Raw genomic sequence first — 26,401 nt, forward strand, 5'->3', positions numbered from 1 at the left:
TCTTGGGTATTATGTTTAAGGTCACTTTTTATTACATATGGTTTGCCTTCAACTTATGTCTTCCCCTGGCAGAAGTGGAATAGACAGTGGTTAAGGGCATGACTGTTGTAATCACAGTGCTTGGATCCAAATTTCTTTTATTGCACATACTAGCTGTGTGACCTTGGGAAAGTTGTATAACCTTGTTGAGCCTCAGCCTCCTGATCGGTATATGGTGATGATAGTACTAACATTATAATGATATAAGGATTCAATGAAGTATAATGCACATAAAGTGCTTAGCATGGTGCCTTACGTGCATACTAAACACTCACTACAGATTAGTCAATCTTTTTATTATTAGGATTTCCACTTCCAATGTCCTCCACACGTCAGAAGCCTACCCATTTTTCAGTGGGGAGTCAGATGACTCTCCATAGTTCTTGGTGGTCAGGCCAAGAACATTGGAGTCATTGTTGACCCCTGTTAATGGGCTGAACTGTGCCCCCTCAAAATTCATCTGTTGAAGTCTTAACCCTTAGTGCCTTAGACTGTAACTGCACTTGGAGATATGGCCTTTAAAGAGGTAATTGAGGTTAAATGAGGTCATTAGGGTGAGCTCTAATCCAGTATGTGTCCTCATAAAGGAGATTAGCACAGACATATGAGATAAACGGACCATGTGAAGACACAGAGAGGAGATGGCCATTGGCAAGGTGAGGAGAGAGGCCTGAGAAGAAACCTTAATCTTGGACTTACAGCTGCACCTTAATCTTGGACGTACAACTGCCAGAATCATAAGAAAATAAATTTGTGTTTTTATTTTTTAAGAACTTTAGTTAATAATAGTGTATTATATTCTGGAGTGTTTTTTTTTGTTTGTTTTGTTTTTTGTTTTTTTTGAGACAGAGTCTTGCTGTGTCACCCAGGCTGGAGTGCAGTGGCGCAATCTCGGCTCATTGCAACCTCTGCCTTCCGGATTCAAGCGATTCTCCTGCCCCAGCCTCCTGAGTAGTTGGGATTACACTTGGCTGCCATCATGCCCGGCTAATTTTTGTATTTTTAGTAGAGATGAGTTTCAGCATGTTGGCAAGGCTGGTTTCAAACTCCTGACCTTAAGGTGATCCACCTGCCTTGGCCTCCCAAGGTGCTGGGATTACAGGCTTGAGCCACCGCGCCCAGCCTATTCTGGATTTTTTTAAAGCACACATTGCTGTGTGCCTCCCAATTCCCTCTGCCTGGAACACTCTTCCTGCAGATAGCTGCGGTGCTCAGCCTCACCTGTTTCAGGGCTTTAGACAAAAATCATCTTTTTAGCAAGGCTTTACTCTATCACCCTGTTTAAAATTACACACACACACACACACACACACACACACACACACAACACTTGTCTTCTCTTTCCTGGGTTTTCTCCATGGTATTATATATCTTACATGACATGTGTTTTACTTGTATTTTTAAATGTTGTGTTGGTTTTATTATAAGTTCCCTGAAGGGTGAGGTTTTTGCCTGCTTTGTTCCTTGTTTATGCACAGCACCTAGAACATTGCCTAGCACACGTTCAGCACTCCATAAACATGTCTGGAATGAAGAGACATGCTTCTTGGCTCCCTTCCAGTCTTCTACTCTCACTTCGTGCTCCTATAGCACCACCTCTCTTGTGGCTTTTCATGTATTCTGGATTTACTATACTGTAGTGTGTTGTCTGCCGCCACCCCAGACTGCGCAGTGCTTGATCAGAAACAATTCTTTATATTCCTTCTAGTGTCCAATGGCACACTCTATATAGGAGGCACTCAATAAACAGTTAATGAATATGTTAACATTAGCAGTCAGCAGTCGTATAGCCACTCTGTTTCCCTTTCTTTCCGCACACACAGCAACTTTGTAGACCCCAGGCCCATGGTTCTACTTTATGAATGAAGTAGAGACCTTTCTGATCCAGCACCATTTACCCATTACTTCTCTTCATCTTCTACAGGTTTATTCACGTCCTCTACCTTTCCCTTCTTTCACTTCTTCTTAGAGCTCTTCTCTAGTTACCTCATACGTTTTACTCCTTTTCTATTTTCCTCCCTCACGTCGGATCCCTTTGTTAGCTAACAGATGCCTGTTACTAGAAAGAACAAGAACAGTGCTGGTCCAAAAGTGTTAATCACCAAACAGTGTACACTTGTGAGAGCAGCAGGCTTTGAGTCTAAGTCAAGAACCGTCCAGACTGAGGTAGCCTTTGTGGAAACAGAAAGACTTAAATTGAATATTGGAAATGGGAAGGATTTGGATAGAAGAGAAGATGGGGAAAGTAGGAAATGAGAAGCAGAAAGAAGGCAGTGGAGAGCGCACCTGGTTCACCAGCTTTCCCAGCACTTCAGTGGGCCCAGCGGACCCTTCAGAATTCCACAGGAGGAGGTTTCCAGCCTTTATTCTCCTTCAGTTTCTATTGTTTTTCTTCATATACTAGATGGAATAGGAGGATCAAAATGAAAGCTTTAAACATTATTTTTAATTGAATTTAAATTGTTTTCTGTTTGGTTTAAGTATTATTTCAACAATAATTTTCCCTTTTAAGTTGACTGCCTACACTATTTTTAGCTACATTGTAGATTAAATAGGCTTTTCTGGGTTGGTCTGAGATTATAAGGACTATTTATATTACAGTTTTTATGGGAGAATGAATTCAGGGTTGCAAACAAGTGACCTATGTAGAAACTTTTGGAATACAACTTAATGGTGGACTGTTTTCTTATAACTGTTTTAAGTTTTGTTTTCTTTTTGCATTTTGCTTTTCTAGTCTCTAAATGGAATATGGTGTGTCTTCTTTCCTTTGATTCCACTGTTACTCTGTGCAGCTAATCAAAGTTTATAGGCATTATAAGTCCTGCCATAAGTCATTTTACTTCAAATTTCTTATTATATTTTAAAATAATTAATAGTTATTTTCTCTCTGCCTTTTAGTCAGATAATAATCAGGGAGAGCTTTTCTTTTAGTTTTTCCCCCCATAAGAGTAAATGAATGAATATAAAATTAAAATTTTATTTTTTTGTTTTCTATTCATATTTTTTTGAGACAGGGTCTTGCTCTGTTGCCCAGGCTGGAGTGCAGTGGCACGGTCATGACTCACTGCAGCCTCAACCTCCTGGGTTCAGATGGTCCTTGTACCTCAGCCTCCCAAGTAGCTGGGACCACAGGCACATACCACCACACCTGGCTAATTTTATCTTATTTTTTAGAGACAAGGTCTCACTCAGGCTGGCCTCAGACTCCTGGCTTCTAGTGATCCTCCTACCTCAGCCTCCCAAAATGCTTGGATTGTAGGTGTGAGCCACTGCACCCAGCTAAGGTTTTATTCTTATGAGTCATCATTATTTTGTGTGGGAGCTCAACCTAAACTGCTAAAAGATCAGTAATTAAAGATTTTCTTAAACTCTGACAGTTGTGAGATTGGACAACAGGAGATTTGAGCTCCTCAGGAGAAGTGATGGTTCCTAGAACCACACTCAGAGAATGAGGCTGGAAGAATAATGATTCCTGTGACTGTCAGAAAGAAAGGCCTGTCTGCAAAGCATTTTGGTTGACACTTCCTATCTGTTTGGTGTTTTGCACTTTTGGGGAGCATTTCATCACATCCATGGGGTGGAAGTGTTTTCGAAACAATATCCTCTGCTTTTCAGTAGTTTTGTTTCCATGTATTTTAGTATTCCAAATAATTATAAGATTTACCCCAAGTCAGAGTGGAAACTATCTTTGCCACCAAAATGTTCATAATTACCTCAGTGACTGGCAATATTTTAATCCTCTCCCCACCCTACCTTTCCAGAAAGCCCTTTCATTCTTTCTCTTGAGATATTCTGATAAAAAAAATTAATTGCTGATTGAGAATATTTCTTCAGTTAACAAAAACTCCTTTCTGAAAATTTAGCATTTAAGAGAAGCTTAATTTGGAAGTTATCATTAATATGATATCAATAATTATTTTCATTACTATTATAAAATAGCTCGTTCAATTCATTAAGGATTATTTGTTAGGGATGAATTAAGAAAAACATGTACAGCTAGTGCTCAACTTACGACCACGATTGGTTCCGACAGACTGGTTGTAACACGATTTTGTCGTAAGTTGAGTAGGCAATATGTACTGTACTGTGAAATGATGTTATAAAAATCTTTAAGTCATATTTTATCATAATTCTTTCATTATTGTTATATATCATAATTTTCTTTGTTCATTTTATGCCATTTGTATCATCTCTACACCATTTTGTTTCTTATTTTTACATTCGTCAGGTTTAAGTAAAACACTGCATTACCAGTACAACTGGTTTAATATTTGCAAAACATAACAAAATTACAAAATACAGGTGCATACAAAAATACAAAATACAGGTGTAAAAAATACCATAGGAAACATTTTCCCAATTGCAAAACATATCAAAATCTATAAACATGTATGAAACATTTTATTGGCCGCTGGTGCTTGGCTGTGGATTGTTGATGTCGTCATCTGAGGCAGCAGTTCGGGTTACTGGAGTTGGTTTTTTCATAAACATGGTGAGCTTTGTCTGAGTTGTATGTTTCTTTCTTTCTTCATAAATTTCACAATACGGATGAAACACATCGTGCACCATCCGTTCAATCCTTGCAAATCGTTCGATGTTTGGGTCCATTGCTTCGAAATGTATAAGAAGTTTATCGGGAGGGGTTTGATGAAAAATATCCAAGACACAAAACACAAATTTCTGTACCGAGTCTGGGATAACAGTTGAAATGGTGCACGCGGAGATGGTAGTGCTGCTGGAAGATGGTCCGCACTGTCGTAGGCCCAGCTGGGCAACGTTTGCGCTGCCAGACGCGGAGCAGTCGTGGCTAGCGATTGTGGTCATAAAGTCGAATGGTCGTAGTTGCGTAGGTCGCGAGTCATCAATACCTGTATACTAAAAGCCATTGAATTTTACACTTTAAATAGATGAATTGTGTGGTGTGTGAATTATATTTCAATAAAGCTATTATTTTTAAAAAGCATTTTGTTAGTATTCGCTCACTACTCTCAGCTAATGAAATGGAAAAGACTTTAGAGGTACATAGAATGGTCAGTGAGAGATAAATATAACATACAATGAGTACGTGATTTACTACTCTGAGGAAAATTCTCAACATCTCTTTGAAACTCTAGGTTAGAATGAATAGAGAACAAATTCCCTATTCCATGAATCTGTTAACTTTGTTTATAGTATCTTTTGTCAGGCAGAAGTTTTAAATTTAGTAGTCAAATTTATCTTTCCTTGCGCTCAGAAGCCCCTCCATCCTCCTCCCACTTTGTTTAATTCTCTGCTGTTGCTGTCTTGAAAGTCTTGCATTTTCATTTTTCACTGGAGCACACAAGTAATGTAGTCATTCCTGCTTATATGTTTTTTAGGCTTAGGTCTTTAATTACTCTGGAATATTTTGGGTGTGTGTGACTTGTGTGAAAAAGATTTAATTATTTTGTATTTTTTGCAAATGGACTGCCAGTTATTTCAATACCATTTATTTAGTAGCTAATCCATTTCCCATGATTTGGAATGCCACCTTTCTTATATTTTGAATTCCCTTGTATTCACTGGACTGCCTCTGGAGTATCCATTTCGTTCTGTTAATCTGGTCATCTGTTCCTGTACCAGTATCATGATGTTTTAATTGCTGTGTCTTCACAATGTTTTTCAATATCTGGTAGGAAAAGACTTTTGTTATTCCTTTCTAAGATTACTTCAACTATCTTATATTTATTTGCTTTTCTTTTTGGTATCAGCCTCTCAATTCCTTTCAGCTTCCATTTGGGATATTGTTAGAGATTACATGAAATTTATAAATTAATTTTGGGGAAAATAACATCTGTATAATATTGAGTCTTCCCATACAAGGACAAGATATATCTCTTCTTTAATTACCTTAAGTCCTTCAGTAAAGTTTTATCTATTTTTTTTTTCTTAATGGGCTTGCATAGCAAGCATTTTAAATTGTTGTTTTGAATGGGATTTATTTCTAAGTTTTTCAAATTGGTGGTTGTTGATGTATTTAAGAGCTAATAATTTCTGGTTTGGGTTGTGTATTTGACCTCCTTGCTGACATCCTTGTAGATCTAATGGTTTACCTATTGATTCTCTTAGCTCTTTATATAGAGATTTAAAAATACAGACAATGTTGTGTCTTTATTGCTAATATTTGTTTTATTTTGCTTTTTTTTTGTTACTGCTTTGGCTAGAATAAGTCTTGTTGATATTGTCAAATATCAATAAGATATTTATTCTTATTTTCAATTGGGGAGCCTCTAGCATTTCATCATTTAATAAAAAGTTTATTATTGGTTTCTCCTAGATTCTCTTTTTCAGATTAAAGAAAACTTCTGTTTCTAGCATGTTAGAGTCTTACCACGAATGTTTTGTATTTTATCAAATCCTTTTTTCTGTAATAATTAACACAATCATACAGTTTTTATCTTTTAGTTTGTTAATGCAGTAATGACCTTCATAGAGTTTTTCTCTTCTAAAACCGCATTGTATTTCTGCTTGTTCTTGACATATTGATTAGCCAGGATTTTATTTAAGCTTTCTGAAACTGTATTCATAAGTTTGAATGATGTATGGTTTTCTTTTTTTGTTTTGTCATTGTCTGATTTGGGTATGAGGGTTATGATAAACCAAACAATACAATGCAAGCCTCTCTTCCACCCCAAATAATGATTCTGTCTAAAATATTAACACTGCTAAGTTTGAGAAACTCTGTGCTAGACTCAAAATAAACTGAGTGGCTTTCTGTTTTTTTCCGAGTAGTTTATGTAACATGGAATTTACCTATTCTTTGAGAATATGATATAATTCACCTAAAATGACCTGAGCCTGGTGCCTTTTAAGAGGTAGATCTTTGAGTACCTTTTCTATTTATTCTTGGATATTCATCTCAATGGTTTTCTTCTTGAGTTAATTTTGGTAATTATATTTTCCTGGAAAATTGGTCATCTTGTTTATTTTTAAATTCATTTATATTAAATTTTAATGTATTAGATGAATTTTGAGAGTAATAATTCTATCTTCTTTCTTTTTGAACTACATTTTGCCAAAGATTTGATTGGCCGATGTGTCTTTGAAATTACCAGGTTTTGGTTTTATTCATCAACTCTACTATTTTCTGTTCCTTGATTTCTCATTCATCTTTTTATAGCTATATTAATTTCTCTTTTCTATATGTTTATTTTCTTTCTCTTGTGTTTAGTTTTCTGAATTGAAAATTTCGGCCACTTTTTATTGTTCTCATTTTGTAAACAGGCAATTAAGGCTATAAATTTTCCCGAGTGCTGCTTTTCTAGTAACACATAGGAGTTAGTGTATAGGGCACACATGTCATTCATTTTTAAACTGCTGGTGATTTTAATTTTCGCTTTTTTACTTTGACCTAAAAATTTTTGGAAGTGTTTTAAAATTTCTATGTGTATAGAATTCTTTGAGTTGTTTAGCTCTGTCAGGTAATTTGGCCTTTATGTTTTCTGTTTGGGAATGTTTTTGAGTGCTGCTCTGTGGCCTAATACAAGATCATTTGTTGTGAATGTACAAAAAATTACAGCTTGGTAAATTAGTATTCAGATGTTATCATCTGCTGAGATCCTGGTGCCTGTCATGGCCTAAGCAAGAAGCCATCTATATAGATGGGGTTCTATGTAACAGATGATAGAAACCTAAGGACTTGTGGTTACAAACGTATCATCCATTCATTTAAAGTAAACAACCAAACACTGCATGTTCTCGCTCATAAGTGGGAGCTGAACAATGAGAAAACATGGACACGGAGAGAAACATCACACACTGGGGCCTGTCAGGGTGGGAGGCAAGGAGAGGGGAGAGCATTAGGACAAATAACTAATGCATACGGGGATTAAAACCTAGATGACTAGTTAATAGGTACAGCAGGCCACCATGGCACATGAATACCTATGTAACAAACCTACACGTTCTGCACATGTATCCCAAAACTTAAAGTTAAAAAAAAAACCTGTTCTAATCACTTTTAGGAACCTGTTTAACTCAAGGAAATACAAATACAATTAAAGATGCCTTTATGCATTATTTGTAATAGTGAAAAATCAGAAATAAATGACTGTTGGTTAAATATATGAATAAGTATGTGGGATTTAAAAAATCATATTTTTAAAAGAATATTTAAGATTATGGGTGAAATTATTCCTGGCATCTTTATTTAATAAAGCAGGATACAAATTTGCATATTATATGATCACATGTTGAGAGAAACAATACATGAACATTTAAGTTTTTGCATACAATAAATGATTTTTTTTTAGTTATTTCTTGAGTTATATAAAAATTTTATTCTTTACATTTGTATTTCTGAATTTTTGCAATGATTATTTACCTTATAACAAAATGTATGTAGTTGGAAGCATCTTTTGCCAAATAATTTCTTTTGTTTAGCTTGTATATAATGCAGAACTGCAACTTACGGAGGGCAGTTTAACGGGATATGTTAAAATTTTGAGTATTTATATTCTCTCACCCAAAAAGTTCACTGCTATGAATTGATCAGAAGTTTCTTTAAAAGTACAGAATAATTTTACTATCTTGTTTATAATAGTGAAAGATTCAAAAATAATTCTAATACTCAGTATAAACCTAGTTAAATAAATTGCGTTACACATATAAAAAGAGAGTATTAAAGAAGTCTTAAAAATAAATTGGAGCTTTATGGGTAATGATGTAAAACCTGACCAAGACATATTATGTGACTGAAACAAGTTGCAAAACACTATGCATAGTATGATTCCATTTTTGTAAAAATGGGGTGATTACATATACATACATCACTTGTAATGCATTACAATTTTCTGGAGTAATATATAGGAAATAGCAGTACCTACCCGTGAGCATAGGGCTAAATATGTATGATTTCACTTCATGTATTTCTATCATTTTGAATTTTTACAGAAAACATGAATTACTTTAAACAAATTTTAATGAAAATAAAATTTAAAAAGTAGAAAATTATATCATTGTAATACTATTTATGTATTTCCTTTTCATGTGTGGTAGTAGGCCTACCTGTGTAATAAGTATGTAAAATAGATAGGTTCACTGCCCTTGAAGAGCTTGTTCTCTAAAATTCTGTTTTTCATGGATATATGACATTAATGTTATTATTTTTGTGATGGTTACATGATAGTTTGCTAGAGGTCAAATGATTAGAATTTAGTCATTTCTGACTTCAGTGAACTAATGCTAATTTAACTGAAATTTATCATGTACAAGTTGGATAATCTCCAAGTGGGTATTACTGGTCTCAGAAAGGAATTAGATGGATTAAAATGAGTACTATTAGTCCAGACTTTTTAAAAGTCCATAGTTTTTTTTTAATCAAACATAATAGAACTTGTTTGCATCATTGTATCTTTTATAGTAGACATATAATTAAGTTTTAGGAGAATTTGTTGTTTATGATAGGTGATAAGTATCATATAAAATTAAAAAGTTACAGTGTAAATATTTCAATTTTGAGTTGATTTGATGTAACTGATGAACATTAAAATACTTGCCATTTCACACAATATTAAGATATAATTTTTACTCAGTGACATTTGCATTTTTTGAGCAGTACTGTTATCCTTTATTTAATGTTTAGCTACCGTAAAACTTTAAGTGAAAGCCAAGCTTAGAAAAGGATGAACAATGAACCATTAATTGTAGAGAATTATGAAACTGGATTTTTAAAACAATGTTTGTTAAAATGTCATATTAATTCAGCTTATATACCCAGCATTTGCATGTTTCCTCATTTTATTTCTGGTGTCTGAAAATGTATTTTGTATACACTAAATGTAGGTGGGTACAACATTCAAAATAATACTGTCATAAACTAAAAGTGCAAGCAAAAAAAATTATCTGCTATTTAACTTAGTAGATAGGTTAAAACCATTGTTTAGGATCATTGGTATATAATTGAAATGAGTGACATTTTGAATGATAATACGAATATTAGAAAGAAGAAAAAAATAAAACTAATGGACCAAACTACTATGTCAAACTCATATATAAAAAATAAAGTTACTGTGGGTAATTAAAAACCTTCCACTTTTACTCCCTTTTCAATTTATGCATTAGATTTTTTCTGACTCTCTGCTACACCTGGAAGCTCTACATTGGTATTTGTTTTCTATAAGTATTTGTTTAATGAACTGTTGAGAATGCACACCTGCTCATCTGTGTCAGGCGCAATAATGAAGGCTGGGTTTGCAGAACTGTCAGATCAGGCTGCTGGTTCCCTTTGGCTTTGCCCTCCATGGAGCTGGATCCTATGACTGTTGCAGATCTTCCCCTCTCACTCGTGCCCCTCTTTTGGGATTAGATATCTTTGCACTCTGTTTTCCACTACCAAAGCTACATTTCTACACTCTGCCATCAACACCTTAGACCATCTTTGGCTTTTTATTATCCTTCCAGCTTCCCAACCAATAGTGGACAGAGAAAAGAGTCCCCCAACTCTGCTCCAGTGGGAACCCCTTCATCTGTGCTTGACAACATCACCTTTGTCCACTGCAGCTCCTGCTTCCACATTTATCCGCACTCTCCAAGAGCTCTGGCCCGTTCCCTCTGAATTCTACCATACTCCCAGGCTTCCCTGTCGTAATATCATGTGCCTCTTGCCTTTTAGTCTCTTTTGCTCCTTTTTACTACAAAACATGTTGAACAAGTGGTCCATGCCCCATCTTTGTGTCTCTCCAAACCGATTTTCATTTTCACCCGTCTACTGAACAACTTTCTTCAGTGTTACCCTTGATCTTTATTTTACGAAATTCAAAGATCTTTTGTTCATTATTTCTTGTGTTGGCCTTTCCATAGCGCTAATGTTGCTGACTTTGCTCTTGGAGAATTTTTTGTCCTTGTGGCTTGTGTCTCATTATCTGTCTTAATTCTCTTCCACCTTTCAGTCTTCCTAGCCTTCCTTGCTGGTTACTTTTCCTTCTCTCTGACTGTGCATGCATCACAGACCTCCTCTCCTGTTCATGCTCTTTTCTATCTATATTTTCCTCCTTGGAGAGTTCTCACAAGCAGCAAATATCACCTCTACACTGATGGCTACCTCATCGTAGTCCTATCCTCGAACACTAACCTGGCCACCAGTACCATATCCCATCTGTGTTCAGAACTTTTTCAACCAGATGTCCCACTACAATGTCTCTTCTTGCTGAGAACATGTAATTCTTTAGGTGTAAAGAAGATCATCTCCATTAAACTGGTTCATTCATCAAAATTCTTTGCTTCAGCTTATCACCACCATCATTCAGATCTCTGTAAAGAAGACAACCTTTAGTAGTGATTTAGCTGCAAACCTAGAAGCCTCACATAAATCAACTCACTCCATTGTCCTTTATGGAGTCACATGCAGATTTATGTCAGCTCCCCCAGCACAGTGCCACCACACTGGTCCATCTTACCTTGCTGGCCTTCTGCCTGTTAAACTCTTCCAGTCCCTCAGGGTCATCACTGCCTGGTGACACTTTCTAAACACTATAGGCAAGCAGTAATCATCCAGCTGTTCCTTATGTGCTTTAACATTTGTTTAGCTCCTGGATCTGACTCTCAGGGCCCTCGGGAGTTTATCCCTCCCTCTGTCTCCCACCTACTCAGCATCACTTGACATTTGATCAGCTGCCTTTTCTCTCTTTTGATAATTTTAGTTACAGAGCCCTTTTTGTTTGAATTGCCTGCTTCACTCCATTCTTAGTCCTACTCACCTTTCAAGGACCACTAAAATATCTCTGAGTCAACAATACCTCAAGTCAGTACTGTAATTGAGTATCTTTCATTTATATCTTATATGGGGATAAATAAATGGCCCCCTCACCTTCCCTCAGAAGTCTTTCCATATACTACCACTTCCTAAAAAATATTACAGTCTGCATTTTCCTAACTGTACTGTAAACTTAAGGGTGAGAATATATTTCATCCCCTTCTCTGTCTCCCCTGGTTACCGATAATATACAAAGAATAATTTCAATGAGTACTTCATGGTTATTAATTGTTGAATATCACAGTTTAAATACTTAGCAAGTTGAGAAAATATAAGGAAAATAAGATTTCAAACAATCTAATTATCTATATTCAGCAAAACACCAAAAGTTTCTGTTAGATATGACAGGGCATCATGTTCATGGAATTAAAACAGTGTTTTCTAAATGAAATATATACTGTTGAGGTATATGTCCTCATGTTTCAGAGGAAACAGAGAGCCCACACTTTCCTTAGGAATACCTTCTAATATTTAAAGCATAACACTACTTTGTCGTGTACTCATGATATTTAGTTTATACCATTAACAAATGTTGAGACTGGGGCTAGAAGCTGAAGTTCTTATATCTAATCGAACGACCTTTCCACTGCACATTTCTGTATATTCAGTTCACTCATTTGTTTATTAAGCACACACTTATTGAGCACCTACTATGTGTCAGGCCATGCTAGGCAATGAGATAGAGCCTTCAAAGAGCTTAGTCTGCCGATGGAGACTGACAAGGCAACATAAAAGTTGAAATGCAGTGGTACATGAAGTGGAGGAAAACTTTATCTTAATGTTTTGTTTTTAGACAAGGGCTTGAGGAAGTTTAATGCTGAGGGAAAGTGCTAATAAGGGAGAGGCTAAAGATTCCGTCTCAAAAAAAAAAGAAAAAAAAAGATTCAGGTGAAGGGTAACTAGCAGAGTCGTGTCCCTATGAAGGCTGTGTGAAGGGAATGGGGCCCAGAGCACAGATAGGGACATTAGCTTCCTACCAGAGAGGAATAGCATTTCCAACCAGAATGGAACTCAGAAAGCAGCAGCGGAAGCGGGGGATTCTCATTTGTTGCCTGCTATTCTAGGTGAAGTAAGAGACAGGCTCATTGAATGAGAATGAGAGTGATGGGACGGAGAGGAAGGTAGAGTATGTGAAACCCGCTTGTAGGAATTAGAAGAGTCTTGACCTTCTCAGGAATATAGGCAGCAAAGTCATCTATCACCCAAGAGAGGCAAAGGTGGTGAGGGGAAGGGGCCTGAGACAGCTCTAGTGGATACTTGGCAGAGGAGCAACACCAGGTGGATAAGGGGTTTGCTTGGTAAGAGGTGAACCCTCTCGTGTTCGGAGCACTGCAGGGTGCCCAGCATCTCAGCTCCTTCTAGGAGGAATCTGGGACTGATGAGCAAGCTGAATGGCAGTTGAAAGGTCCAGTATCCACAGGGGTTATGGGGAAGCTCAGGGAGCTTGGAAGCCCAGGAGTAGGTCAAGATAGCACCAACTACGGGGATAAGTAGACATTTTCCTCTTGTGGCAGTAGATGTGTAAGGAATAGACAGTTGGTTGAAGAAGTGAAGAGAAAGGGATATTAGAGAACAGATTATTTTAAAAGAGATTTATTAAGAGAATTATTTTGAAAGGGGATAATCGGTTGATTTAGTTTTGAAATGGAGAGCTGAGCTAGCAGAGATATCTGATAATTTCTGGTCAGTTCAGGATGTCTCTCTCCTTGAGTGATGACCAACCTTGCAGCTCAGCCTGCCTCATGACCCACCTGTTAGGTTCTCTGGATTCTCACTGCAATCAGGACCCCCATCCAGGAGCTTTCTTTTTTTTTTTCTTAAGGACCTTTCATGTTTGATTCTTATGCTATTCTGGTTCTCAGTATTAATAATTCAGAGTCAATTGTTTTTAATAACCTAACTATAAATAATTAGTGAAGAGAATTAAAGGAATGGATATACTCATTGATATAATCCTTACCCTGCCCTGTGGCATTGGCTGTTACTGATAAAACTTGATATTGTAAAAATTTTATGTGATGAAATTCAAATGAGAGGGGAGGAAAAGCAATGACAACTGCTTTGAAAAATAAAATGAAGAGTACAAAAAGGAATAACTAGGGTCTTTCTAAACCAAAAAGAAAAATTAATGAATAAAGGATTTGGAAAAAAATCCCTCAAAGTATTAAAATTTCCTTCTTATTCCTAAAGTTAATTGGAGCTAGTAATGAAAAGCAAAGAATATATGTGTGTTTATATGTACACATACATACATATGTACATACACACATATGTATACATAAACACACTTGCAAGTATTTGAACCATTGTATCTTTTCAAAGTAAAAAAAGTAGCTAGAAATTACAATCAAGATTAATTAAAAATTTTAAAAAGCAGGAAATTACAATCAAGATTAAATAAAAATAGCTTCTCTTGAATTAGTAGTATATCAGGTAGATGTAGCTAAGATATTTTTCCAACCATGAAAAGCAGCAAGGAATAGTTTAGAAAATAATTGGTTTATATTGTTTTACATATTTATGTAAAGATTTTCATTATCACAAATTTTAATTACTATTTTAAATATTAAAATTATTTAGTGTGAATGAAAGGGTATTGTGACCTAATAGGTAATGCTAAAAGATTTCTATTTGTCTTTGGATTAATTACATGAATTTAAAATGGATCACACATCTACATACATATATACATACACACATGTTAGTATTTTAAGCAATATATTTTAAACTTTGAAAAATGTAGCAAGCCATCATAATCATGAGAATAAAAAAATAGCTTGAGAAGCTATTGAGATATTTAATAGCTTATCTTGAGAGAAAACATATATTAGTAATTTACAAATTATTGTTAGTAATTCATGAATAGATATTGTAAAATCAGAAAATAAAATTGTGTATTCTGATCCTATGCCAGCAAATATACATACCTGACTTTAGCATTTATGACTCTAGGTTAAAATTATGTTTACTAATCATTTTCTCATCCTTGTGACTGTGGATTCTTTGAAAGTAGAATAGAGAGCAATCTTATTTAACCTCCAGCATATACTCATAAAAGTACTCAAAAGACCCTGTGATTATAATGCTTACACTTAGAATATCAAGTCTTAGAATAACCTATGACCATACTTTAATTATTTTCACCATTCTACATGTGAGTTAATTGAGGCTTGAGAAGTTTAAGCAACTTTTTTTTTTTTCAAGTCACACTGCTCCTAAGTGGCTAGTCAGAAATTGGAACCTAAGTGCTGGAACTCCAAAGCCCACACTGTTAACTACTGAGCACAGGCAGGGAATGTGTTGGCTTATTTCGTTAATACCTGGGACTGTGCTCAGACATTGTAGTCAGTCAGCGTGAGAGTGTTTGAAATAAGTAATGTAAAAGTTGTAATAACTAAAGTTATCCAAGATTAGCAAATGATTTATTTTAACTTTAAGGTCAGAGGTACATATGTACGTTTGTTATATAGGTGAATTGAGTGTCATGGGGGTTTGATGTGCAAATTATTTCATTACTCAGGTAATAAGCCTAATACCTGTTAGGTAGTGTTTTGATCCTCACCCTCCTCCCACCCTCCACCCTGAACTAGGCCCAATGTCTGTTGTTCTCTTCTGTGTGTCCCTGTGTACTCAATGTTTAGCTCCCACTTGTAAGTGAGAACATGCAGTATTTGGTTTTCCTGCATTAGTTTGCTTAGGATAATGGCGTCTGGCTTCATCCATGTTGCTGCAAAGGACATGATCTTGTTATTTTTTTTGTGGCTGTGTAGTATTCCATGGTGGCTATGTACCACATTTTCTTTATACATTCTACTGTTGATGGGTAGTTAGGTTGATTCCATGTTTTTGCTATTGTGAATAGTGCTGCAGTGAACAAACACTTGCATGCGTCTTTATGGTAGAACAATTTGTATTCCTTTGGGTATATATCTAATAATGGGATTGCTGGGTTGAATGGAATTCTGTTTAAGTTCTTTGAGAAAATGCCAAACTGCTTTCCACAGTGGTTGAACTACTTTACATTTCCACTAGCAATGTATAAGCTTTCCCTTTTCTCTGTAACCTCAATAGCATCTGTTATGTTTTGGCTTTTTAATAGTAGCCATTTTGACTGGTATGAGATGGTATCTCATTGCAGTTTTGATTTGCATTTCTCTAATGATTATTGTTGAGCATTTTTTCATATGCTTGCTGGCCACCTATATATGTCTTCCTTTGAAAAGTGTCTGTGTCCTTTGCCTACTTTGTAATGGGGTTTTTTGTTTGTTAATTTGTTTAAGTTCCTTATAGATTCTTGATACTAGACCTATGTTGGATGCATAGTGTGCAAATATTTTCTCTAATTCTGTAAGTTGTGTGTTTACTCTGTTGATAGTTTATTTTGCTGTGCAAAAGATCTTCAGTTTAATTAAGTCCCATGTGTCAATTTTAATTTTTGTTGCAATTGCTTTTGGTATCTTCATCATGAAATTTTTGCCAAGACCTATGTCTCAAATAGCATTTCTTAGGTTATCTTCCAGAATTTTTATAGTTTTAGGTTTTACATTTAAGTCTTTAATCCATCTTGAGTTGATTTTTGCATATGGTGTAAGGAAGGAATCCAATTTCAATCTTCTGCATAGCCAGTTATCCCAGAATCACTTATTGAATAGAGAGTCCTTTCCCTATTGCTTGCTTTTGTCTACTTTGTTGGAGATCAGATGGTTTTATGTGTGCAGCATTATTTTGGGGCTCCATTCTGTTCCATAGGTCCATTTGTCTGTTTTTATGCCAGTACCATGCTGTTTTTGGTTACTGTAGCCTTGCAGTATAGTTTGAAGTTGGGTAATTTGATGTCTCCAGCTTTATATTCTATTTGCTGAGGTTCAGCAACCACCTTGGCTATACAGGACCCTTTTTGGTTCCATATGAATTCTAAATCTTTTTTTCTAATTCTGAGAAGAATGTCATTGATAGTTTGATGGGAATAGCATTGAATCTACAAATTGCTTTGAGTGGTATTGCCATTTTAATGATATTGATTCTTCCTATGCATGAGTATGGAATGTTTTTCCATTTGTTTGTGTCATCTCTGATTTCTTTGAGCAGTGTTTTGGAATTCTCACTGTAGAGATCTTTCACCTCCCTGGTTAGCTGTATTTGTAGGTATTTTATTCTTTTTGTGGCTATTGTGAATAGGATTGCTTTCTTAATTTGGCTTTCAGCTTGGTTGTTGTTGGTGTATAGAAATGCTACTGATTTTTGTACATTGATTTTGTATCCTGAAATTTTGCTGAAGTTGTTTATCAGATGAAGGAGACTTGGGGCAGAAGTTGTGGGGTTTTCCAGGTATAGAATCATATGTCTGTAAACAGAGATAGTTTGACTTTCTCCCTTCCAATTTGGATGACTTTTAATTCTTTATCTTGCCTGATTATTCTGGCTACGACTTACAGTACTATGTTAAATAGGAGTGGTGGGAATGAATATACTTATCTTTTTCTAGTTCTCAAGGAGGGAATGCTTCTAGCTTTTGCCCATTCAGTGTGATATTGGCTGTGGGTTTGTCATAGACGGCTGTTATTATTTTGAGGTATCTTCTTTCAATGCCCAGTTTATTGAGGGTTTTTAAAATGAAGGGATGTTGGATTTTATTGAAAGCCTTTTCTACATCTAATGAGATGTTCATGTGGTTTTTTATTTAAGTTCTGTTTATGTAATGAATTGCATTTACTGATCTGTGTATATTGAACCAACCTTGCATCTCAGGGATAAAGCCTACTTGATCATGATGGATTAGCTATTTGATATGTTGCTGGATTGAGTTTGCTAGTGTTTTGTTGAGAATTTTTACATCTATGTTCATCAAGGATATTGGCCTGAAATTTTCTTTTTTTGTTGTGTCTCTTCCAGTTTTAGGTAGCAGGATGATGCTGACCTCAAAGAATGAGTTAGGGAGGAGTTGCTACTCCTCATTTTTTTTGGAATAGTTTCAGAAAAAATGATACTAGCTCTTTATGCATATGGTAGAATTTAGCTGTGAATCTATCTGGTCCTGGGCTTTTTCTAGTTCATAAGCTTTTTATTACTCATTCAGTTTTGGAACTTCTTACTGGTTTGTTCAGGGATTCAATTTATTTCTGGTTCAGTCTTCGGAGGTTGTATGTTTCCAGGAATTTATCCATTTCTTCTGAGTTTTCTAGTTTGTGTACATCGAGGTTTTTATAGTAGTCTCTGAGGGTTTTTTTTTTTTTTTTTTTTTTTTATTTCTGTGGGTAATATCCCTCTTTGTCATTTCTGATTGTATTTATTTGGGTCTTCTCTCTCTTTTTTTCTTTGTTAGACTAGTCAGCAGTCTATCAGTCTTATTTCTTCCTTCAAATAACCAACTCCTGGATTCATTGATGTTTTGTATGGTTTTTCATGTCTCAGTTTCATTTAGTTCAGCTCTGATTTTGGTTATTTCTTTTCTTCTGCTAGTGTTGGGGTTGATGTGCTCTTGTTTTTCTAGATCTTCAAGGTGTGATTAACATGTGTTGTTCATTTGAGAGCCTTTTAACTTTTCATTAGGGTGTCTATCTGTGTCCCAGAGATTCTGGTACGTTCTATCTTTGTTCTCATTAGTTGCCAAGAATTTCTTGATTACTGTCTTAATTTCATTATTCACCTAAAAGTCATTCAGGGACAGTTGTTTAATTTCCATGTAATATGGTTTTGAGTGATTGTCTTGGCATTGATTTATATTTTTATTGTGCTGTGGTCTGAGAGGGTGGTTGGCATGATTTTGGCTTTTCTGAATTTGCTGAGGTTTGTTGTATGGCCGATTTTTGTTGTGTGGTCAGTTTTAGAGTATGTGCCATGTGCAAATAAGAATGTATATTCTGTTGTTTTGGGGTGGAGAGTTCTGTAGCTGTCTGTTAGGTCTGTTTGATAAGCGTCAAGTTCAACTTCCAAATGTCTTTGTTAGTTCTCTGCCTTGATCTAACACTGTCAGGGGGGTGTTGAAGTCTCCCACTATTATTATGTGATTATCTAAGTCTCTTCATAGGTCTCTAAGAAATTATTTTATGAATCTGGGTGCTCCTGCGTTGAGTGCATGCATAGTTAAGCCTTTTTGTTGAATTGAATCCTTTACCATTATGTATTGCCCTTCTTTTTCTTTTTTGATCATTATTGGTTTAAAATCTGTTTTGTCTGAAATTATAATAGCAACTCTTGGCTTTTTTCTGTTTTCCATTTGCCTGGTAAATTTTTCTCCATTTGTTTACTTTGAGCTTATGATGTCATTGCATGTGAAATGGGTCTCTTAAAGACAGCATACAGTTGGTTATTGTCTCTTTATCCAGCTTGCTACTCTGTGCGTTTTAATTGGGACATTTAGCCCATTTATATTCAAGATTAATATTGATATGTGCAGATTTGATCCTGTCATCATGTTAGCTGAGTATTATGCAGACTTGATTGTGTCATTGCTTTAAAGTGTCAGTGGTCTATGTATTTAAGTGTGTTTTTGTGGTGACCAGTGCGTTTTTCCTCTCCATCTTAAGCACTCACTTAAGGACCTCTTGTAAGACAGGTCAGTTGGTAACAGATTTCCTCAATATTTGCCTGTCTGAAAATGATCTTATGTCTCCTTTGCTTATGAAGTTAGTTTGGCTCTGATGTGAAATTCTTGGTTGGAATTTCTTTTATTTAAGAATGCTGAATATAGGGCCCCAGTCTCTTCTGGCTTGTAGGATTTCTGCTGACCTGCACCTTCTCTCTAGCTGGCTTTTGCTTTCCGCAGCACCCCCCCCCCGCCGCCCCAACATTTCTACCATTTCTGCCTTGGAGAATCTGATGACTCTGTGTCTTGGGGATGGTCATCTTGTATAGTATCTCATAGGCATTCTCCATTTCCTAAATTTGAATGTTGGCCTCTCCAGTGAATGATCTGTTTAAACTACATAAATTGCTAGAAATGTCTGTATTCCTTAAATATTTTAAAATTGTACTTAAGATAGTAAAGTGGAAAAAATGATTTTTAAAGAGAATTTCTTATGAAAACACTGAAAACCCTGCAGTATGATCAGGAAGAATCAACAGGGGACTGAGAAGAGTGCCAACTTAAATACCTCTGCTGCTGCTGTCAGTGTTCTGTTGTGGCCTTGGACCATTTACTTTCATATACTCATTCATTCAGCAAATTTGTATTTAGGTCTGCCAGTTTTTATTTAGGTCTACATTGGCAAATAGAAATAGTCATAATTGTGCTCTCAAGGAACTTATAGTCTAGTGGGAGAGACAGACATTCATTATATAATGAGATAAATAGAAACAGAATTGCAATGATGATAAGTTTTACACAGAAGGGATATATGGTATGGTGAGAACATATAGTAGGAGAGTTAGACTTTATTATTGGAGATCTAGGAAGTGACCATTGTTCTGAAATCTGGACTGAGTAGGAGTTGAACTAAGCAAAGAGGGGAGAAAAAGGGAAGGCATTCTCGGCAAATAGAACAACATAGACAAAGGCTCATAGACGATGGGGCTTGGGAAGTATCAGAGAGAGTGGTGGGGAGAGTGAGGCAGGGTATGAGCCAGGACTTGGGAGGTAAGGGCCAGTCCTTGCAGGGCCTTGTGGGACATCTTAATGAGGTTTATCTCTATCATGAGAGAGGAGGGAAAAACATTAAAGATCAGGTCTCACAGCTGCAGTGGAAAGTGGATTAGAGGGCAGGACTAGGTGACAGTAGCAGGCCGGGAGACCATTGGAGGAACTCAGAGACTTAACGTGGTAGTGGAAAGGAAAGAAGTGTATGGGTTTGAGGAGGAATTAGGAGGTAATGTCAATGGAAGGAACAAAAGGAAGAGTGGGTTAGTGAAAAATGCCCCTAGGTTTTTAAAAATGGGTAGTAGAACTCATGCTGAGAAGGGGAACTCCACCAGAGACCAGCTGTGTCTAGTTTGCTACATCCTGGAATTAAGGTGCCTTAATTGCAGGATGTGAGACTACCAAGAAGAAATGTCCAGGAGGCACCTTAACATACAAGTCAGATACTCTCGAGAGCTCCAGACTGATGTTTCCTGAAAGGACATGATCCTTCCTGCCTGGGTCTTCACAGTTCTTTGCATGTCTCTTGCTGCCACCATTAACTGTTTCTGTTTTGGATCATGGTTACCTTTCTGTGCCATCTGTCGTTCACCAAGTCTAAGTCCAAAAGTGTTTTCCTAGTAGCAGTAAGATTTAGAACCTTTGAAAATAGTTACGTCTCACTTTACATAATAGATGAGTATTGGGTTGTCTTGAAATTGACCTTACAAGATTGAGTGTACGTAGAGGAGAAGGGCTTGAATCCATGTCCCAGACACTTTGAATTTCTCCGGAGTCTCCTGCTTCCATTTAGTTTTAGTTCTGGTACTTGTCCTTTTTCCCAGTTACAGGATTCTAAGGTGAGCTCAAATAGAGGAAAGGGTGCTTACTTCAGTCTGGCCTTTCTAGAAAGGGCAGTGAGGCATGGAGAATTCCAGACTGGGCTTTGCTCTAAAATGTCTCAAAGAACAAAAAAATGTCCTTCCCTTGAGCCTCGGATTACGCTAAGACAGAGATAGAAAGATGGGCCTTTGAGAAACATAGAGACTTGTCATAGGGTTTGTTTGGGGCCAGCTCCTCAGGAAAGTCTTGGTGGCCTTTCCTAAGTAATAAGGGAGATTGAGTCTATGATTTGGTTCCTTATTCACTTACTCATGGCATAGCTCAGTGAAGCCCAGAATCACTCAGATTTCAGGCCATTGCTCTTTTAGTTAGTAGGTTCAGCTGCTTTGAAACATCTAGTGTAGAGCATAATAGCAGCTTCTTAGGAGTTTTTATTATAGTTTGGGGCCCTTGTGAGGGATCAGAATTCCTAATTACAGAATCCAGAGGATGTAGCTTTCTTGACTGTTCAAACTGGCAGAAGAGTCTGAGAGGCCCAGATGGGATAAGACTTTTTGGTAGGGCTTCTAGGTCATGGTGATGCCCAGACACAGGCCCATAATGGAATTATACCATGGAGATCCTTCCAAGTAGTTGGGGGGTCGGGCAGAAAGGGGTATGTGTGTGAGGAGGTGTGCCCTAAGCTGAAAGGTTGGAAGACTGGTTGGACAAAAGTCCAGGATGACTGCATTGGGAAAAGGAAATTGCTGGAGTGAACTCCTCTGAGTACATGGGGCAGAGTTCATCCTGAGTGCCATCATGCCCTGCCTTGAGACACCAGGACTCTTCTAGGCGCCATTTACCAGTAGGGAGGCTGCTGCCAATCTCTGTGGAGGCCTGTCTCTCCTTGGCTCAGGCCTGGTATGATGGGGCTGCTGGTGCTACACTATTTTAGGTTGGCTGAAGCAGACAGTGCCCGTAGTGCCTCAAGTCCCATTTTAGAAAGAACTGGTAGGACAGGGAGGTAGGGGTTCAACCTTGCCCATCCAGGTAATTGCTTCTGAGAAAGAAGTGGGCAAGGAAACAAAATGGACATCTCAAACAGCTGTTGCAAAAAGGTGGGGGGATGGCTCTAAAAGAAGCCAGAGTCCAGATCACAATTGTATTTGTTAGGGTCCTACAGAAAACAGAACCAATATGATATTTGCATGTGTATATATGTATGTATGTCTGTGTATGTGTGTGTGGAGAGGGGTTGGGGACATGGAGAAATTTTTAAGGAATTGGTTCATGCAATTGTAGTGGCCGGCATCTCCAAAACCTATAGGGAAAGTTGGCAACAGGCTAGAGATTCAGGTAAGAGTTGATGTTTCAGTCTTAAATCCAAAGGCTGGAAACTCAGGCAGATTTTCTGTGTTTGTCTGGAGGCAGAATTCTTTCTTCTTAGGAGAAACCTGTTTTTGCTCTTAAGGCCTTCCAACTAATTGGATGAGGTCCCACCCACATTATGGAGGCTAACCTGCTTTACTTAAAGTCAATTTACTGTAAATGTTAATCCCATCTGAAAAATACCTTCACAGCAACATCTAGATTAATATTTGATCAAACAACTGCACACCATAGCCTAACCAAGGTGACACGTAAAATTAACCATCACAACAATGCCCACAGGACATTGTCACCTCTTAAAGGAAGGAGGGTCATTAGGTAAGCATTTTCTCCTTGAGAGAGTAGGGAGAAAGAGGGACAGAGTATTGTCCTTATTTGTGGGACTTATTTATTTCAATCTTTAGCTACTTCTTGAACTTTGAGTCGTCCACTGGCCCACACCAGGATGGCATTTGGGTGGCTGGCATATCATAGGTCATTCCTTTCTTAAAGGCTGCCATCATTGGTACTAGCCAGAGTCCCAAACTCCTGGTCCTTGGTTGGGGCCCATCTATATACATGAAAACACCTTAACGGTAGAATTCACATCTATTCATCTTGGTAGCCCATGGTGTCTAGTACCTTTGTACCGAGTCTCATATATAATGGACCTTATTCATTAAAAAAAAAATAAAAGTCTTCCAAGTTCACACAAGGCACTGTGATGATAGGTGTTGGAGTAGCCATTGAATACACACATATACACGTAATACGTATACATATATATACCCGTATACACACATATATATGTACATACTTCTTTATTCATTTATTTATTTGAGTGAATTATTTCATACCACTTTATGTTATGATTTGTATTTTCTTTTTCTCCTGAGTAGTAGGGGATGATCTCAAACTAGTGTATTGTAGAACATAGTCCTGTAAGTACTTACACCCTGGCTGGCATTCATAGTACCTGTGATTTGCCTCAGGTTACTTTTCAGCCCTCATTGTTCCCCTCCCACAGCCTGAACTCGGACCACACCACACTAACTGCCCTTCATAATCACTCTGGGAGCATTTTTGCTCTCATGATATTCCTTTTTCCTGAAATGCGTTTTCTTACCAGTTCCTTCCTTTTTTAATCCATTCAGATCTATTTTTCCATACAGGAGCTCAGGTACCCCACTCTCTCTGAATTCTGAGTATCACAGCCCTTTCATATCTATGGTAGACACTTAGGTATTTGCTGGAGCCTCTATAAGCTTGTGGAAGACAAAGTCTGTATCTCATTCCAGATTGTAGCCCTGCTCAGTACTTTCCACTTGGCAGGTGCTGATGAAGTAAAACTCACTGGAGCCTCCAGTAGTCTTTGTATTATGTTTGCTACATGCTTAGTCTGCTTGGGCCACCATTACAAAATATCCTTCACTGGGTTATTTATAAACAATGAAAATTTATTTCTCACAGTTCTAGAGACTGGGAAGTCCAAGATCTAGGTGCTAACAGATTTAGTGTCTTGTCAGGACTGCTGTCTGCCTCATAGATGGCACCTAATCCTGCTGCATCCTCACATGGTGGAAGGGGCAAACAAGCTACCTCATGCGTCTTTTATAAGGGCATTAATCCCATTTATTAGGGCTCTGCCCTCTTGACCTAATCACCTCCTGTAGGCCCCACCCCTTAATATTATCACATTAGGGATTAGGTTACAACATCTGAATTTTGGTGAGACATAGACATTCAGACCATAGCAATACATATGTTAGGAGTCTGTTCAGCCAATACATATAATTTTGGGCTGATTACCCAGTTTCTGGGCTATCTCAAAGTTTGGTTTTCTTTGTGTATTTAGAATGTAGTAAGAGGATAGGAGAAGAAATGAAGACCCTATCCTTTTTATTGTTGAGAGGTGGACAGCTTAAAATAAATCAATCAAAGGTTTACAACAAATGGCAGCAAGACAGATTAAAAGATATTGTGACTTATTTATCTGTGGTCCTCAATTTCATCAACACTCACAAGTTGAGTAAGATGCTTTGCTCTGGAGGCTGGTAACAGCAATCCGAAACTTTTCCTTATTACTAACAGTTCTGTTTCAATTAGCTGCCACTTAGGAACATGCCTTGTCTGTTGAGGTGAGAGGAGAGAAAGACAAAGGCATGTAATAGGAAGTAGTGAAGGGGTAGACTGGAGCCTGCTTTCTTTTGCAGTTCAGTGGGTTTGGGTTTAGACTAGATATCACCACTGAAAGAGAGAGAACTGTTCTAACTGTGGAGAAGTTCTGGCATCCACAATGCTCTTGGGGATGTAATGATGTAAGGACATTATTACAAGCTCATTAGTTTTCTTACCATAGAGGCATTGGCATGCTCAGATGCCAGAGGACATTGGGTCAGTGCAACAAGCCTGGAATCCTGGCAACAATTTTAAATGTTGGAATCTTATTGAAAATGACTCTTTTCACATTAGGAAGTTTTGTTGGCAGAGAATGAAGCAGACTTTGCCCTTTGCCAAAGCATAGGAAAACTTGTGTGTAATTTTCTTTTAGTCAGCCCTTGTTGTTCTTTCAGAACCTTCGGTGAATATGGAGATACTTGCCCAAAAAGCATAATTGTCAAGAAGAGGTAATTCTAAGGAATGATACCTTGTTTTTGGAATGTTTACTCATTCACAGCACCAGCAATTTGTTTTTGTTATGTTGTTGCCTTACTGACTTTTGGATGGCAAGCCACTAGACCATTCTAAGCCCAGACAGGGATCTCTAAATTTGATTAGTATTTCAAAATCACCTCATGATGTGACTTATGCATTATAGACCACATGTAATTTGTCATTAAAAGCCTCAATTAAATCTACGACATGAATTCTCAATTTCTTTTAATTCTCATGGCTATGTTCCCCTCGTCCCCCATGGCATTTTGCATATATGAACCCTATTTAATATGTGGCTTAGTTTGAACTACCACTTTAAAAAGTAGAATTTATCAAATCACTTTCAACCATGATTCTCATAATTTATATTTACTGGAAATATGTTCATTAATCAATAATATATTGATCAAGTAGCAAAAATGGAAACAAGTACATTTTCCCCCAGGTTACTTTCCATTTTAATTTAAGTGAATTTTATATCAGTTTTTTTTTTTTTTTTGTTTCCCTTTTAAAATCACAACATGCGTTAAAGGTTTATATTGATGGTCTAGAAAAAGAGTCAACAGTGATCTCATGACTAAAATTGCATATCCATCTTCATTTTCACTGACTAGGAGAAATGTGTAACATCAGTGTTAATGGGGCGTCGTATGGAGTTTAAAATAGTAATCAAATTTTCTGTGAGTCTGGTTATTTGGTTCAGTTGTAATTGTTCTGTCTTTGTGTACATGCCTGTAGGGACATCTTCTGAAAAATTCCTATTTCATTTGCAGCATGGGCAAAAACTGTATTTGAAGGTTAATTTAATTACCCACTTTCACATCTTTGGGTTTCCCTTTCCTGAATACAGAAGTAGTTGTGGTTGACTTTATTTCACAGTGCTGTTTATACAAGAACCATGTGATGAGTTGCATCTTGAATTTAGTTCCTGAAAGTCTCTGCAAGGACTTTTTGCTTGTTTAATTTTGCTGGGCAGTAAAAGATGTGTAACCCATGTATTGCCATTTGTGACTTTTCTGTCACAAAAATTTAGTATCTGGCTATTGCTGTTTATTCCCCTCTGGAGTATGGTGACATCTTATCCCAAAGCACCTTTTAGATGTTCTATTTCCTTCATCTTAAATTATCCTCTTTTATATTATGCAGTGACCATAGGCCTCTTCAGATTCTTCGTAAGTAGGCTGGGTACATAT

At 37.0% G+C, this 26,401-nt stretch overlaps 1 protein-coding gene and 1 long non-coding RNA gene across 4 annotated transcripts in view; both read left to right on the forward strand.

The window, feature by feature from the left end:
* The window catches only part of PLCL2 (phospholipase C like 2), a 196,343-nt gene that overhangs the window by 58,413 nt on the left and 111,529 nt on the right, over nt 1–26,401 (forward strand). The gene's annotated exons all lie outside the window — the stretch shown is intronic.
* Nucleotides 4,902–12,680, forward strand: LOC116542468. The gene is made up of 2 exons (XR_004265234.1): nt 4,902–6,226; nt 6,257–12,680. It is a non-coding gene; the product is annotated as an uncharacterized LOC116542468 (long non-coding RNA).

The sequence above is a fragment of the Sapajus apella genome, unplaced genomic scaffold (assembly GCF_009761245.1).
Source record: "Sapajus apella isolate SASKATOON/1434 unplaced genomic scaffold, GSC_monkey_1.0 scaffold4, whole genome shotgun sequence".
In the NCBI taxonomy this organism is placed as follows: Eukaryota; Metazoa; Chordata; class Mammalia; order Primates; family Cebidae; genus Sapajus; species Sapajus apella.